Source organism: Neofelis nebulosa, chromosome 3 (genome assembly GCF_028018385.1).
Source record: "Neofelis nebulosa isolate mNeoNeb1 chromosome 3, mNeoNeb1.pri, whole genome shotgun sequence".
Lineage (NCBI taxonomy): Eukaryota > Metazoa > Chordata > Mammalia > Carnivora > Felidae > Neofelis > Neofelis nebulosa.
The window spans coordinates 67,885,266-67,902,034 of record NC_080784.1 but is presented as its reverse complement, the minus strand read 5'-3'; the positions used below and the strand labels follow the sequence as shown (position 1 = coordinate 67,902,034).

Genomic DNA, 16,769 nt, shown 5'->3' with positions numbered 1-16,769 from the left:
CAAATACAGACCTTAAGAAGTGGGTCACCCTGTGTATGGGCTTTAATAATTCAATTTTGAATTACAGAGGTGCACTTTGATCTGGTATTTTAATCAAGGCTGAAGTAAAGGTATCAGTAAGTGGCTTGTGCTGTGTTTCTCAACCATGTCTGTGGGAAGCATTTTTGTGTTTTTTTTTTCTCCCTAATGCACAGGCAGCTAATTTCCATTAGTGTTACAAAGTGCTAAGTACAGGTTATTGCTTTATATTATTAGTGGCATATCTAGGTAGGCAATACTAAACTGACTACCCAAATTTCATTAACTACCTTTTCATTACAAAGGGAGGAATCTTGCAGGGATTACTAATATAAAGAGAAGTTTTTTCAAAGACTCTTAAGCCCCAGCCCACTGTTAGTGATAATAAGTTCTCTGGCTTCCTTATTTATATAAACTCTGATCATGGCTTTAGATTGCAGAGATCTATAATGTGTCTTCACCCAAACAAATATTATATATTTTATTAGCAGACAAATGCAAAATAAAAAAAAAATCTTCATTCTAGAAAAGTAAATCTCAAGGGCTGGATAGAGGAACAACTCAATGAAAACACTGCTAACGAAAAACCTAACACGACCTTTGAACTTCTATACCTCCACTGTCTCTAAGAATTACATTTGCTCAGGATGCCAAGGAGGAAATGAAATAATTGAAAAATATACTTTAATTCTCTACCAGGACATGAGTAGTAGAAATTGAAAACAAAAGAAAGGAAGAAAGATTGACTACACTGGAAAAGAGAGATTTACCTAGGAAGACATTTTAGAAGACAGAACAGCCTGATATCAAAAGGAAAATTAGATCTTGAGGTCCAGTGCAAACACATCCGCCCACACTGTACACACACAGACACACACATACATGCCCATATCATGAAGAGGCGGCTCTTAAAAAGGATATCGGTAAAAAATGAGGAAATGTTTTAGTTGTCTATTTAAGGTAGTCCCTCACAATCTGACAGCTGAGGAGAATGGGAACATCTCAGAGAGCAGACTACTAGATTCCTCAAAGGGATCCTGAACCAGGAGCTAATGACAAATATTTATTTATCTAGTCATATGTATTTATCCAGCAAATGGTACTGTTTTAAGTACCAAAAGGCAGAGAGAGAAAGAGAGAGAGAGAGAATCTCCTCCAGTGAGGGAAGACCAAAATTAAATTATAAACAGGGGTGCCTGGGTGGCTTACTTGGTTAAGCATCCGACTCTTGATTTCCGCCCAGGTTAGGATCTCACGTTTCATGCATTCCAGCCCTACGTTGGGCTCCACATTAACAGTGCAGAACATGCTTGGAATTCTTTCTCTCCCTCTCTGTCTGCCCTCTCACCCTGCTTGCATGTTCCATCTCTCAAAATAATCATTAAAAAAAACCTATAAACATACTAAATAAGTAATCCACCTTACTTAATTAAATCTAAGATGCCATTATTTATATACCAATAACAAAGAAAAAGAAAGCTTCCAGTTTAATAGACACATTGCTTCCTATAACCCTAGATTGTAGAACATATCCCTATTTCGAGGATGTTAAAATGCCAGGGAAAAAACTTAATGCAATACTATGTTAGGATGCATGAAGTTATTAGAAGGTAATACTACTATCCATAAAGTTGTCAGTGACTGCAAGTGTGAGAAGGTGGAGACTAGTTATGGTTTCAAATTGTGTGGTCTGCATAGACTTCATTTAAAAAATGCACATTTAACCAAAGAGTTGAAGGAGGTTGGAACTGGGCCTGGTGAGGATATAGAAAGTATCTTCAGGCAGAGGGAATAGCCAGCTGCAAACACTTGCTATATTTAAAGAAAAAAAGCACATTAAATACCTGGAATGGAGTTTGCAAGGGAAAGAACAGCAGGATAAGAAGACACCACAAAATCCGAACATTTAGCATTTTGAAGGGCATTTGAAAGACTGGCTTTTAATCTGAGTGATTAAAAGGGGTCACTATAGGATTTTTTAAAGTGTTTATTTATTTTTGAGAGAGAGAGATAAACAGAGAACATAGGGGAGGGGCAGAGAGAGAGGTAGACACAGAATTCCAAGCAGCTCCACGCTAACAGTGTGGATTTGAACCCATGAACCATGAGATCATGACCTGAGCCAAAGAAATCAAGAGTCAGATGGTTAACCGACTGGGTTTATCCTAGGTGCCCCAAGGATTTTAAGCAGAGTCGGGACATGGTCTGACTTCATAAATGTGAAGTTAAGGATACACAAAAATAGGAATAATCATATTAAGTGGGAAATACTCAAAAATGAGAATAATATTTCACAGATCTCTACCAAATGTTTACACAAATTGTGGAAAAAATGTTAGAAGACAGAAGAGCAGCATAAAAGTCTCATGACATCCCTGGATGCATTTCAAAGTGACAGTCATTACAGGTGGTCATGGAGCTATCCTCTGCAACCAAGGACACATAACCAGGAAATCTATGGAATTAAGACTCTGAGAGAAGAAGGATCCAAGATGAAACATGCTAAAGGAATCTAGGCATGATAATGATGGATCATGTCTGGGCAGAGGTTTGATATTGTTCTAATGGAAAAATAACCTCTGAGTGGGATTACTCAAATCAATAAGGAGAAGGTGGATAATATTTGTTTGAACTGTGAATGTTTTTGGCAGGTTCAGATGCAATATTTTCAAATCTCTCACTGAGACAGATCCCACAGGACAACATATAGAGAAATACATGAGAACAAAAACGTTTGGGCCAGAAAGAAGAGAGCAATAAAAAAGAAGGAAGACACTTATTTCTAGCATACCACCCTGCCAAAGGAAAAAAAAAAGAAATAGTCCAAATTAAGAAGATAATGAAGTCGGTGAACCTTCCTGAAATAAATAATGGAAGAACTAAGAGAAAGAGAGCAGTAGAAGCAGGGGAAAGTGTAGCAGAAATACATATAGCACAGGTCTACAATCCTTCTAAACTGAGGAAATGACATGTCGTAGAGCTCCTGGTGAAGTTTAGGTCTGCAGTAGTCCCCTGAAGGCACAGCTCTCAGAAACATTAATCTCAGGTTTAGTTTCAGAATCAGCTAAAGGATATATGCCAGCTGAGACCAGGCCTTATGGACTTGGTTTCACAAATACAAAGAATTCCTTGGGGCTCCTGCGTGGCTTACTAAATTAAGTGTCTGACTTTGGCTCAGGTCATAATCTCCTGGTTTGTGAATTCGAGCCCCACATTGGGCTCTATACTGACAGCTCAGAGCATAGAGCCTGCTTCGGATTCTGTGTCCCCCTCTCTCTGCCCCTCCTCTGTTCACTCTCTCTCTCTCTCTCTCAAAAATAAACATTAAAATAATTTTTAAAAATGCAAAGAATTCCATTGTGACACTGGGTCCCAAAATGCCTGTTCCTAGAAGACAATATGATTATCTTAAATGTTTTCTATACCATTTGATCTTTCTCCTAGAAAGCTTATGAGCATGATGCTCTTGTGGCAAAATCAGGCTAGGTGCACACTAAAAGTATTCCCCTTTCTTTCTGAGCCCAGATCCAGCTTATCATTCTCAAACTCCCTTACAAAAGAATGTATAATTGTGAATACCAGCAAGTGGGCAAAAGTGCTATCTGCTACAAGTGCTACCCTATAAACCTCCCACACAATCCTTCATGTGTTGCCTTTTCTGTTAACCACTAAAAAAACACACAGAGGATCTAGTGGAGGACTCGCAGGCTTTACGGAAGTGATTCTCAAACTATCTGTGATTGGAGGTTTGTTTTCTTCAATCTCTACAGTTATCAGATAATAGAATCCTTTCCATAGATGATGTAGAAATATGCAATTACTATAAATTTTTTTGAACTTACTAATAATTTCTATACTTTGTTTTATGGATAGGTAACAGATGACAGATGACAACCCAGCAATAGCACTACTAGGTATTAACCCAAGGGACACAAAAATACTGATTCAAATAGTTCACAGACTATAACAAGGACATGCAGTAGCATAGCCTTACATAATACTCTCGTGTGCTAGACATAGAAGGATCCTGGATTACTGAATGCATCAAACAGAGCCCCTCTACAAATCTGCGGTTGGACTGTGGTAGAAATGAAAAATAAACCTGATAAAGATACGATGTTGGTTAAACTGATGTAACAGAGCAAAAATACAGTCATGGCTTCAATAAGATATAAATTCTGATATGTAGTCAATATGAGTGGCTTGATAGTATATATAATAGAGACTCAAATACAGTGGTTTAAGCTAAATATAAGTCCTTGTAGATGGCCAAAGGATGGTCTGGTTACTTGATCTTGTTACAGAACCCAGTGTCGCTGACAAAAATTACCACAGGTTTACTGGCTTAAAGTAACATTTCCAGAGGCCAAAAATCCAAAACCTATTTTAGTGACCTAAAGTCAAGATGTCGGCAGGGTTGGATCATTCTGGAGTCTTAGGGGGCAGTCTGTTTCCTTGCAATTTCTGGCTTCTTGAGACCACCTGCATTCCTTGGTCTAAGACCCCTTTATCAAATCATTCCAATCTCTACCTTCCGTTATCACATCTCCCATTTCCTTCTTTGACATTTTTGCCTTTTTTTGTATGGGAATCCTTATATTTACAACACACCTGGATAATATTGCCAACTCAAGATCCTTAACTTCATCACATATGTAAGTCTCCTTATAAACCATATAAGGTACCATTCATAAATGCCAGGAATTAGGATATGGATATCTTCTGTGAAGACATTATTAAGCCTTCCACACCCAGAGACCTTCTATTATTTTCTTCTGCTAACTTTTAAACATGACTTCCTTTCTCTAAATTGAACATCATTCCTCAGCTACCACTGTCAGATCCATATTCCAATAAGCAAAAACAGACAAAAAGAGAAGGGAAAGCACATAACCTCCTTTTTTATGGTAAAATCCAGATATTAAATACATTAGATAGTATCACACTCCATTGGCCAAAACTCTGTCATGGGATAATACTTAGCTTCAAAAAGATCTGAGAAATATAGTTTTAGGTGGTTAGCCATGAAGGGCTAAAATTGGGCCTCTGTCACTAAAGAAAACTAAAGAAAATTAGGTGGTAGCTAATAGTCTCTTCTTCACACCTAGTCACAAAATTAACATATTTTGGGGTGGTTATGATCAATTATATATTTAGCCTTGAATATTGAGCATTGAAAAACTAATATAGAAAGATTCATACCTTGCCACAGCCAAAACAAACCTTTTTTTTTTCTTTTATTGTTATTCATTCTCCTCCCTTCATATACTGAGTACCTGCCATCCTCTTGGTAGAATTAAGTACTGGACACTGAGAACAAACAAGTAATACCTGAAATTTCCAACTGTATTTCATATAGTGTTGATGCTGCCAACATTAGCCATGTCTACTAACTTTCAGAAAGTTTATACACAAGGGTCATAAGAAAACTTGCCTTTAATTAATAAAACTTCTCAGTCTTTTTAAAAAAAATGGTTCCTATGAACCTTCTTTCACTGTTAGTGGGAAGGCAAACTGGTGCAGCCACTCTGGAAAACAGTATGGTGCTTCCGTAAAAAGTTAAAAAAGGAACTACCCTACAACCCAGCAATAGCACTACTAGGTATTTACCCAAAGGACACAAAAATACTGATTCAAAGGGATACATGCACCCCAATGTTTTTAGCAGCACTATCAACAATAGCCAAATTATAGAAAGAGCCCAAACGTCTATTGACTGATGAATGGATAAAGATGTGGTTTTTATATACAATGGAATATTACTCAGCCATAAAAAAGAATGAAATCTTTCCATTTGCAACAATGTAGATAGAGCTAGAAAGTATTATGCTAAGCAAACAAGTCAGTCAGAGAAAGACAAATACCATATGATTTCACTCATATGTGGAATTTAAGAAATAAGACAAATGAACATAGGAGGAAAACAAAACAGAGGCAAACCAAGAAACAAAACTCTTAACTATAGAGAAAAAACTGATGGTTACCAGAGGGGAGGTGGGTGGGGGGTGTGTTAAATAAGTAATGGAGACTAAGGAGGGCTCTTGTGACGAGAACTGGGAGTTGTATGTAAGTGAAGAATCTCTAAATTTTACACCTAAAGCTAATATTACAATGTATGTTAACTAACTGGAATTTAAATTTTTTTTTTTCAACGTTTATTTATTTTTGGGACAGAGAGAGACAGAGCATGAACGGGGGAGGGACAGAGAGAGAGGGAGACACAGAATCGGAAACAGGCTCCAGGCTCTGAGCCATCAGCCCAGAGCCTGACGCGGGGCTCGAACTCACGGACCGTGAGATCGTGACCTGGCTGAAGTCAGACGCTTAACCGACTGCGCCACCCAGGCACCCCACTAACTGGAATTTAAAAGAAGAAAACAGAGGGAAAAAAAAAAAGGTTCCTCTGAGATTTAAAGTCATGATAGAAAATGTATAGCAGATAAGTCCTCTGCCATAGATAAATAGAACAAATATGAGTGGTGCTTGGGTGGCTCAGTTGGCTAAGCATCCAACTCTTGATTTCGACTCAGGTCACAATCTTGAAGTTTGTGAGTTCAGGCCCCACATCAAGAACTGTGCTGATGGTGCAGAGCCTGCTTGGGATTCTCTCTCTCTACCTCTCTCCCTGCCCCTCCCGCACTTGTGTGTGCTCTCTCTCTCTCTGTGTCTCTCTCTGTCTCTCTCTCTCCCAAAATAAATAAACATTAAAAAAAATAAGAAACAACTGCTGTCAAATGCTGGGAAACCACCAACAGAAGATCATGATCCCTGAAAGAAGAGAAAAAAGAAAACAAACGAAGTGGGTTTATAATTGCCTCAACTTTCTGCCTAGAGACATTTAAACTGATTCTAGGAAGAGGAATTGAAGGGTCTTGCTATAATAAAAGAGACTGGAATTCAAGAAAGCTTGAGACCTGGAATTTGTAGGGCAGATTTCCAAAATTGAGAGAAATATGTAGAGATAGAGATCTACAGGAATCCGAATAGGTGTCTGTTGGGGATGAAACTCCACAAAGTAAGGCAAAGTTCAGTGACTATAAAAAGAACTACAACCAGGGAGCTATAAATATAAATTCTCCAAGAGTTTGCTCAAGGATAGGTGTCATTTGAGTTAGATTAATCAGACTCTGAATGGAGAGACCTAATAGAAGAAAAAAAAAATTAAAGGAACCCCATTAAACACCTCCTAGAGACCCCAGAAACACTATATCTTGGAAGGATAGTGAAATAAACCCTAGTGTGAAGGTTACTCTAGATATAGTCAAATATAATTAAAAAAAAATTGTCAAAAAAGATCTAACAGGTGTGCAGGTAAGTTAATGCCAAAGCAGCACTTCTCAAGAACCCTGCAAATCTCTCTCACCAATTCCCATCATCAAAAAACAAAATAAAACAAAACAAAACAACAACAACAAAGACAGATGTAAGAAGAAGAAGGAAATGTGATTCATATGCAAGAAAAATATTGATGAATAAAGACAGACATAACATTTCAGAGGTCATGAAGTTAGTATACAGATTTTTAAAATATCTGGTACGGATAGGTTCAGATATTTAAGGGGAAACATGAACATAATTAATGAGAAAATGGAGATTATGAAAAAACAAATGAAACTTCTAAAATTGAAAAATATATTATCTGAAATACATTTTTATTTTTTTTTATTTTTTTATTTTTTTTAAATTTTTTTTTTCAACGTTTTTTATTTTTTATTTATTTTTGGACAGAGAGAGACAGAGCATGAACGGGGGAGGGGCAGAGAGAGAGGGAGACACAGAATCGGAAACAGGCTCCAGGCTCGGAGCCATCAGCCCAGAGCCTGACGCGGGGCTCGAACTCACGGACCGCGAGATCGTGACCTGGCTGAAGTCGGACGCTTAACCGACTGCGCCACCCAGGCGCCCCTGAAATACATTTTTAAAAATAGTTTGGTTGGGCTTAGTGGAAGATTATACATACAGAAAAACAGAATTTTGACTTTGAAGTCAGAGCAACAGAAACTATCTAAACTGAAGTATAGTGAGAGCAAAGCATGAAGAGGAAAACAAATAAAACAGATTTTAGTGGACTATGGTAAAATGTCAAGCAGTCATGCATATCTGTAATTGAATTCCTAATGGAGAGAGAAAGCAGAAATCTACTTAAAAAAATCGCCAATTTTTTTTCCAAATTTGTTGAAAAATATATATTCCAAAGTCCAAGAAGTTGAATAATCCCTACAGGATAAATACAAGTAAAGAAAACAAAACCAAAACATGTTAATAATTAAATTGCTGAAACCCAGTGAAAAATTGAAAATTTAAAAAGCAGCCAGGTTGTGGGGGGCAGGGAGGAAAGCCTGGAAATATAACTGACTTTCCTTTACAAACTATACAATCCAGAAGATAATACAACAACTTCTGTAAAATGTTGAAAGAAAAACAGAAAACAAAAACTGCCTATTCAAATTTCAATGTCTAGTAGAAATATTCTTAAGTGAAGAGAAAAAACAAAGGCTAAGACAAACAAAGGCTGAGAAAATTGTTAAAGGATTTTTTGTAATGTATTTATTTTTAAGTAGGCTCCACACCCAGTGTGGAGCCCAACACGGGACTTGAACTCATGACCCTGAGATCACGACCTGGGCTGAGATGAAGAGTGGAACGCTTAACCGACTGAGCCATCCAGGTACCCCAATGGATGTTTATTAGGCTAACGGAAAATTGAGAAATTTGCATTTATGTGAAACAATGAGGAGGATCAGAAACTTAAAGTAAAAGTTTTGTCTCTTGTTTTTAAAAAATAATCTTTCTGAAGGATATTTACTTATTAAAAGCAGAAATAAAACAATATGTTGTAGAGTTTGTAACATATATAGAATTAACTATTTGACAATATTATCACAAAGGATGGAAAGGGAGAGGTCAAAGATTTCTGTTTTAAGGTTCTTCTTTCAAATGTGAAGTAATAAAATATTATTTACAGATACATGGTGATAAGTTAAAGTTGCATATTATAAATATAGCTTACAGCTGCACTTAAAAAATTAAACTAAGAGGTATAGCCAATAAGCCAATACTGAAGATAAAATGAAATTCTATTGAAGTTGGATTGAAGTTATGCAATCCAACAGAAGGCAAAATACAAGGAAATAAAGAACAGATGTGACCATTTGTAAACAAATAGCAAGATAGTACATTTAAATCTGATGGGAATTAGATTCTCATCAGATAAAGATGTAGACATTATATCAAAGCCATAAACTTTTCAAAGACCTCTCTCATCAAGAGGGAACAAAATAAGAAATAAGGGAAGAACTTGACTCCTGGAACTTTACTTGTAGTTAAAACATTTGGACTTTCTTTAGACTTTATGTTCCAGGGCAGAAGTCTTCAATTTTGGACATTAATTATTTTAAACTAATTTCTTTGAAACTTTAATCTTTAAAATTTTATGTATCTCTGGGAATTTAATAATTAGATTATATCTATTAAATTTTGAGCATCTATATGCTCTTGCTGTTGCATAATTGCAGTATCTTGATGCCATGATTTAATCTAGTTGCAGAAGCTCTGAAGAGCTCTATTGAATAGTATAACTGGACATAATTTAGCATGGGTAAATGATAGAGACAGATAATTTTCAGACTCTGGAGTTAATGAATTAGTGTAATGTTTTATCACATTTCAAAGACTTCTGGAAGCAAACATATGGTGCCTACCAGTAGCTATCAAGGGTGAGCTACCAAAGGGCAGCAATTATTACTAATAACAATTACCTTAAAGTAAGAATATTCCCCAACATGAGAATCCCCAAAAAAGCACCTCTGAGAACAGAATTTAGGTTCGTGTTTCCTATTTGGGATGTGATCCCAGGAGACACAAGTTAGAGACCAGGAAAATAAGATGGAGGAAAGAAAAATAGCAAAAAACAAAAAAAAAAAAAAGCAAGCAAACAAAAATCAATAAATGAATGAATGAATAAATAAATACGAATCATGTAGACTGCATCTCAGAATCTTCCCCCTGAGTGAGTGGGAAGCTGTGATTCTTACCTTTTGACTTGTGTCCCTCACTGGTTAAAGAGTGTCCTGGGAGAGGTTAAATCCCTGGCACATCTAGGCTGCCTTGAGTACAGCTGATAAAGCCTCCCGCATGGAATATAATTCTTAGGAAGAGTGGTTTGGGACTGGCTCCTGTAGTATCAAGGCATCAGGGGACATCCACCACAGCTGAGGTGGCCTGGGTGGGCTTTGGGCAAGACATCAGTACCATCTGCTGCCAGGCCTCATGAGAGGGATGACTGATCTGATGCATGGCTGATCCCACCCCCTAAGAGACAGCCATTTCCCAAGAACACTGTGAACTTAGTTTCAAGTCAAAATTAAGGGAAGAAAGCTGGAGTATATGAGGAAGGAACACATATTCCCACTTACCATTTCTCTAGGGAATAGCATTTCTAGAGCAGTAATTCTTCAGCTACATCATCTGAATCATCAGGAAGGTTTGTTAAAACACAGGTCACTCTCCCTCATGCACAGAACTTCTGATTTAGTACTCGTGGGTGCACCCTAAGAATCTGCATTTAAAACCCATTGCTGAAGGTGTTCGCCCAAGAACCACAGAGAATCACTGAGCCAGAGTAACCTTCAAGACTCTTCTTTCTCTCATCCATTCGTAAGTCATAGAAGAAGGAGGAGTGAGAAGGGGGAAGTAGGCCTCTTACCACCTGCTTTCTGGATCTTACTGCTTGCGGGAAGGTTTTATTCCCATCTGCACTTTGGCAATACAGAAAGTTTGGCAGGGAAGGCTGTCTGTGACTGGAGGAGGAAGTTCAAATCTATGATGTAAGAAGAAGCAGGCCACTGTTGCCCAGACCTAAGCCACTTTCTCTAAATAGCTTTGTCAGTAAAGAAGGTGACGCTTCCATATATACATCTGGCTCTAGTGTCTTTCTTTTAGAGTTTTCCAAACTTTGAAGGAGAAAAATGGGGTGTTCTATATAGACATCTTATAAAACCAGCAATATTGTGCAGACATTTCTGACATGAGCAGGAAAAAGAAATCCAGTTGATATTATGTGTGAGGTTTTAAATAATAAGAACAAGAGAAATAACAGCATACATATGGGTCTACTGTGAATATGGACAAGCTTTTTGCCCAGAGGGTAGTGTAAACACTGAATGACTTTTAAAATTTCAAACATTCTGTATCATAAGCTGAAGATCTAAAGACGATTCGCTTTATGTAAAAAGAAAAAGAAAAGCATGAAATGACTTCCACTGGCAGAGTCAAGCTCCTTTGATTTATACATAATGTTTCTTCTGACAAGGACACAGAAGCACTCTCATATTTCAATAATCTAATTTTGCATTGTTTGAAAAGAAACAGGGCTATTGATAGACTTATTTGGCTTGCACCCTGGGATATTTAAATAGACTTTGCACTTCAAAAACACTCTTTCACAAATTCCAATAACTTGTGGTATTTTCAGAGCTTTTTATGGTAATCAATGATATATTTTATTTTTATTACTAATTGAAAGATTGTTCAGACAAATATGTTAAATTTTCTATGAAAACTTAATTTTCTAAAGGCCTTTTTAACCTTTTCTGAAAAGTGGATGAAGAATAGAAAATGAGTTAAACCAGTTTAGAGATTTATTGGATCTATAAATGTGCCATTTGGCTAATCTAATTTGCATTTTCTTGCATTTTCATTGTATTTTTCCAGTGTCACAGCTCATTTCCAACTATTCTTTTGTTATTGGTCTATAACAATATTCTGAGTGATCTCAAGTTTACTGTACTTATTTATACTCAAAATATATGTTTAAAGTTATTATCCCAAATATAAAACACCATAAAATCAAAGGAAAGCAAACCACCAAAAAGAGGAGAAATCACTTGTTTAGCAAATCACTTGTAGGGTTGTTGTTTTATAGAGAATCTTACTATTTCTAAATAATTTTATAAAGTATCATTGTTCTATTACTGTTTTGCAAAATGTTTTGACAGACCAGACATTTTTTTATAACAAAGATGGCTATTTACCTACCCAATATTTATTCTTCTTGTAAATAATTGAACTGTTAATTGTTGTGGATGTAAAACAAGAAGGTCGAAGAAATATACTTTAATCTCTGCATTTAGAGAGGGTCAATGTAAGTTATTGTTTATGCTTCCATTGGTGTTATTTCAAAAGTGCTCTCTCTTGGGGCACCTGGGTGGCTCAGTCGGTTGAGCGTCCGACTTCGGCCCAGGTCACGATCCCACGCTTTGTGGGTTCGAGCCCCGCATCGGGCTCTGTGCTGACAGCTCAGAGCCTGGAGCCTGCTTCGGATTCTGTGTCTCCCTCTCTCTCTGCTCGCCCCTGCCCCACTCTGTCTCTCTGTCTCCCAAAATAAACAAACATTTAAAAAATGAAAATAAAATGGTTAACATTAAAAAAAAAAGTAATCTCTCAGATGTTCTCTCAGGTGTTATTTTTCCTTCTTCTTTCTTCCTTTTTCCTTGTACTATGAACATGATGATTGGAATTTCCACTGCCATTCGGAAAACATGGGATGACATTGAGAATGGAAACCATTTCTAACCACAATGGGGGAAGAATAGGATAATGATGACATTGTGGAGTAGCCATTTTGAAGCACCTCATCTGAACATTTTTTATGCATTAAAAAAACACATTGGTATCTTCTTTAAGCCCCTGTCATTTTGGTTCTCTGATATCATGCCTGAAGGTAATCTCTTACTGATATACATCTAATACATTTTCTACTTAGCTTCTTGGCTTCTTCAAATAGGTTTAAAAATTAAAGATGATCCTTGAAATGCACTTATTATCTTCCCTCATTGATAAAAATGCGGTAGAACAAGGTTTTGATCTACTCTCGTTGGTTTTGATGAATTAATGTTATTCTTCCCTTTGTTTCTCCTTTTCAGCTAAGCCTGGAACTGTCAAGTTAGATTTAGAACAGCTAGCTCCCTAAACACCTATCAAACCTTAGTGATTCACACGTTCCTTTATATAAACTTGACCTAATTAAAAGTGTTTCTAATAAAGAGAAATTGCCATATGTCTTAAGAGAATGCTTTGAATGGGGCACCTAGGTGGCTCAGTTGGTTAATCACCTGACTCTTGACTTCGGCTCAGGTCATGGTTCAGGGGATCAAATCCTATGTTGGGCTCTGCACTAACATTGCAGAGCCTGCTTGGGATTTTCTCTCTCTCCCTAGAGACTGACCCTTCCCAGTCTCTCTCTCTCTCTCAAAATAAATAAACATTAAAAAAAGAAAAGAAAATGGGGCCCATGGGTGGCTCAGCCCGTTAAGCTTCTGACCATGGCTCAGGTCATGATCTCTCAGTTCTGGAGTTCAAGCTTCGCATTGGGCTCTGTGCTGACAGCCCAGAGCCTGGCACCTGCTTTGGATTCTGTGTCTCCTTCTCTATCTCAGCCCCTCCCCAACTCACACTCTGTCTCTCTGTCTTTCTCAGAAATAAATAAACATTAAAAAAAATTAAAAACAAATGCTTTCAGTGATGGTATTACATTTCATTCTCTCTAGTACCTCCTCCTGGTAGTATTTGATCAACTTGGAAACACCAGTCAGGGTTTCATTTCATTTCACATTTTTCATGCTTTCACTGCTTTCCTCATCTACCACTTTCCTTACCTTACCACTTATTCTCTGGTCTATCATTATAATCATTCTCTTGTAAACTTGTTTAGTTTCCTCATGCCTATTTCTCTCCCAGTTACTCACCTGACAAAATAAAATGCAGGTTAAACCCAATTCCCTTCTTTCCAGGATTGCAAACTCACAGCCGACCACAACCGAAGGAAAACATACTAATATATATCACCTCGAGAACACTCAAAGATCTGCCAACATTCCAACTGCCGCCTGCCATTTCTATCACCCTCCTGCCCTGCAAGATAATTGTTTTCTATCTCTACCTCTCCTCAAACGGAAACTCTCACAAACTCCTTGCTTTCAATAGTTGGTATTCCCGACCGCACTGAAAAAATCCAAGCAATGCAAAGAGGATTATTTTCTCATGCTCTCTCCCTGAGCATCTGTTCCCAAACAGTCTGTCTTGCTCAGTTTCAACAGATTAACTATTCATCTTCCAAAGACCAATCCTTCCATTTCTGTACTAATCACATCAACTTTTTAAAAACTTGACTACGGCAATTTTCCCTTTTTTCTCTTAAATGATCTGCTTTTCATCTTTTACCATATTATTCACATCAGCAGAAAAGATTACCATATCTGCAATTTTTATAAGTTCCCTCCCCCCTTTAACTCCACATCACTCTCCAGCTACTGCAGAGTTCTCTCTCTGTTCACTTTCAACCAGTGTTCAGCAATAATAATATCATTTTCCCTTTTTCCAAACCCCATGCCTTCATAAAAACATTTATATGAAAGATTCTGAAACAGATTAAATGTAGTAGGAGGTAATAGAAAGAGATGGGTTTTACTCCCAGGTTCAGGGATCTGTGTTTCTAGCAGAGGGACAGCATTAGATCTCAGCGGCAGTCGCTGCTAATATTGAATTCCTATAAATTAATTCATAATATTGAGACTGATGGTCATGGCTCTATTGCTGAGACCTCATTGTTCCTTTATTCCGTTATTCCATCTTCAGAAAAACCTGAGATCAGAGAGTAAGCAGTTCATTCACAGGAGGGGATGAAGTAGGGAAACTGCATTTCTCCAGTACTGCTCAGGGCATATCTTGCAACATGAAAGCCTGCAGTTTGGCTCAAAGTCTTGTTCCTAGGCTTCCCAGCTGGAGCATGGCAAATGAGTAAAGTTGTCTGAGAAGTCTGCTTCAGACATCAATAAGGAGCAGAAACTCCTAAAGAACAGTCATTTGGAATGATTCTCAGGCCCGACCATGCATTACAATTACTAGGAAGCTTGACAAAATGCAGATTTCAAATCAACTTCCATAAAGTGCTGGTAGAGTCCAGCGTTCTACAATTTTGATATTTTTTTCATGTGATTCTGATACAGTTAGAACATGAAACATGCACTACTTTAGAAACTAGAAACCTGACCAGTTGGTCCTTAGACTGAGAGAGTGAGTATAGAGGAGAGAACTAATTGTTAGCCAAAACAAAACTGGAGAATCTCCAACAAAACAAAGATAACAGCTCAGAGCATTTGTCTTGTCAAATAGGCCATTAGTTTGTAAACAATCACAACAAAGAGGGAGGAAAGTACCAGATTTGCAACAATAGCCATTTCCCCAGGAATGCAGCAATTAGAGAACATCCCCTAGGCAGACTTGTTCTGTCCTCTCAAGATTGTATATCCTCAGGTAGATTGTATCCAAAGCCCAACTCCAAACATCTGGACCACTGGGAATAACATGCATAACCTCCCTTGTACCTTGTCTGCCCTCTTCACTGGCTTCCTTGAAGGTTGGTTTTCAAGCCTTGACCCACGTTAGTTACAACTGGGTTTACATTAGAAAGCAAGGCCTAGATCTGCTTCTGTTGAGTGCCCACAACAAACCATAAACTCTCCAATCTTTTCAAAGTTTTTGCCAATATTTTAAAATTGATTTCTCAGGACACACTTACAATCACACGGTGCTCATTCTAAGTCTTCTTTTCTCCACTTGTTAACCTCAGCTACAAGGCTTAATCCTCAATAAGAGTATTTATACTCATTCTTAAAGTGACCCCATCAAGCTCAAATTTATGGCTTTTAATACAGTTTATGCACATTGATATTATATAAATATACAACTTGGGCTGACACCCTCCTCTGATCTCCAAACTTGCATACTAAAGACTTGATTTCCATTTAGAAATTGTATTGTCCAAAGATATATATATTCATTTCACTCAGTCTCCAAATGTGCTTCTTCTATATTCAGTTTATGTCACAAGGATATATGTAAATGTTTCAAATTTCTTGTTTTTTTTAAACTCTCTTTTATATTTACATGCCATTCCTCAATAATATCACCAGATCTACTTTCAAAATATATTTCAAATTTAACCGCACTTTACCTTTTCATCATTAACACTATATTTTAAGCCACAATTATCTCTTCCCTAGACTATTAAAATAATTTTTTTAAACAGATCTCAGTGCTTCCAGTCATTTTAGAATAAATCAGAATATGCCACTTCACACACTAAATACTTAGAATGGGAATCCACATATTTAATTAAGTCCACAGGGTTCCACATGATCTGACCCCAGACTACCTCACCAAGCTCATATCTGCCACTCCCCTCTTAATTCAAACCAATCACACTAGCTGAAAAGCCCAGTTAGTTTCTGTCTCCTTTTAGTAAATCATAAAGTAAATTAACATATATATCAGTATGAAAGTAAATTGGTATGAATTAATGTGTCATACATACCATCCTGTATCATCAATTGGCTAAATAGCTAAAACTTGAATTAAATTAAAAAAAAAAAAGGCTCTGATTATAAGAATAATATCAGCTTACATGGCAAATGTCCAAAGTCATTTAGTTAATTATTAAAAGTATAACATTTGCTGAACATAAATAGCAGTTTTTTGTATCATTAATAAGATCAACCAGATAATCTGATTAAAATTTTAACATGCTTAATATTTTGTTTCTAAAAGGTATATGGTTGCCTACCTGTTGATATTTAGAGCTTAAAAAGTAATTTAAATTTCTTATGCTTTAATTTTCCAGTTAAAATGAGTTACTCTATAACATTTCAGAATGAGAAAAGTGGTACAAATTTATAACATTTACTCACTCAACC

General features: G+C 37.0%; 1 protein-coding gene across 3 annotated transcripts in view; it reads right to left on the bottom strand.

Annotated features, from left to right (window-relative positions):
• The window catches only part of FSTL5 (follistatin like 5), a 789,672-nt gene that overhangs the window by 173,593 nt on the left and 599,310 nt on the right, over positions 1–16,769 (bottom strand). The gene's annotated exons all lie outside the window — the stretch shown is intronic.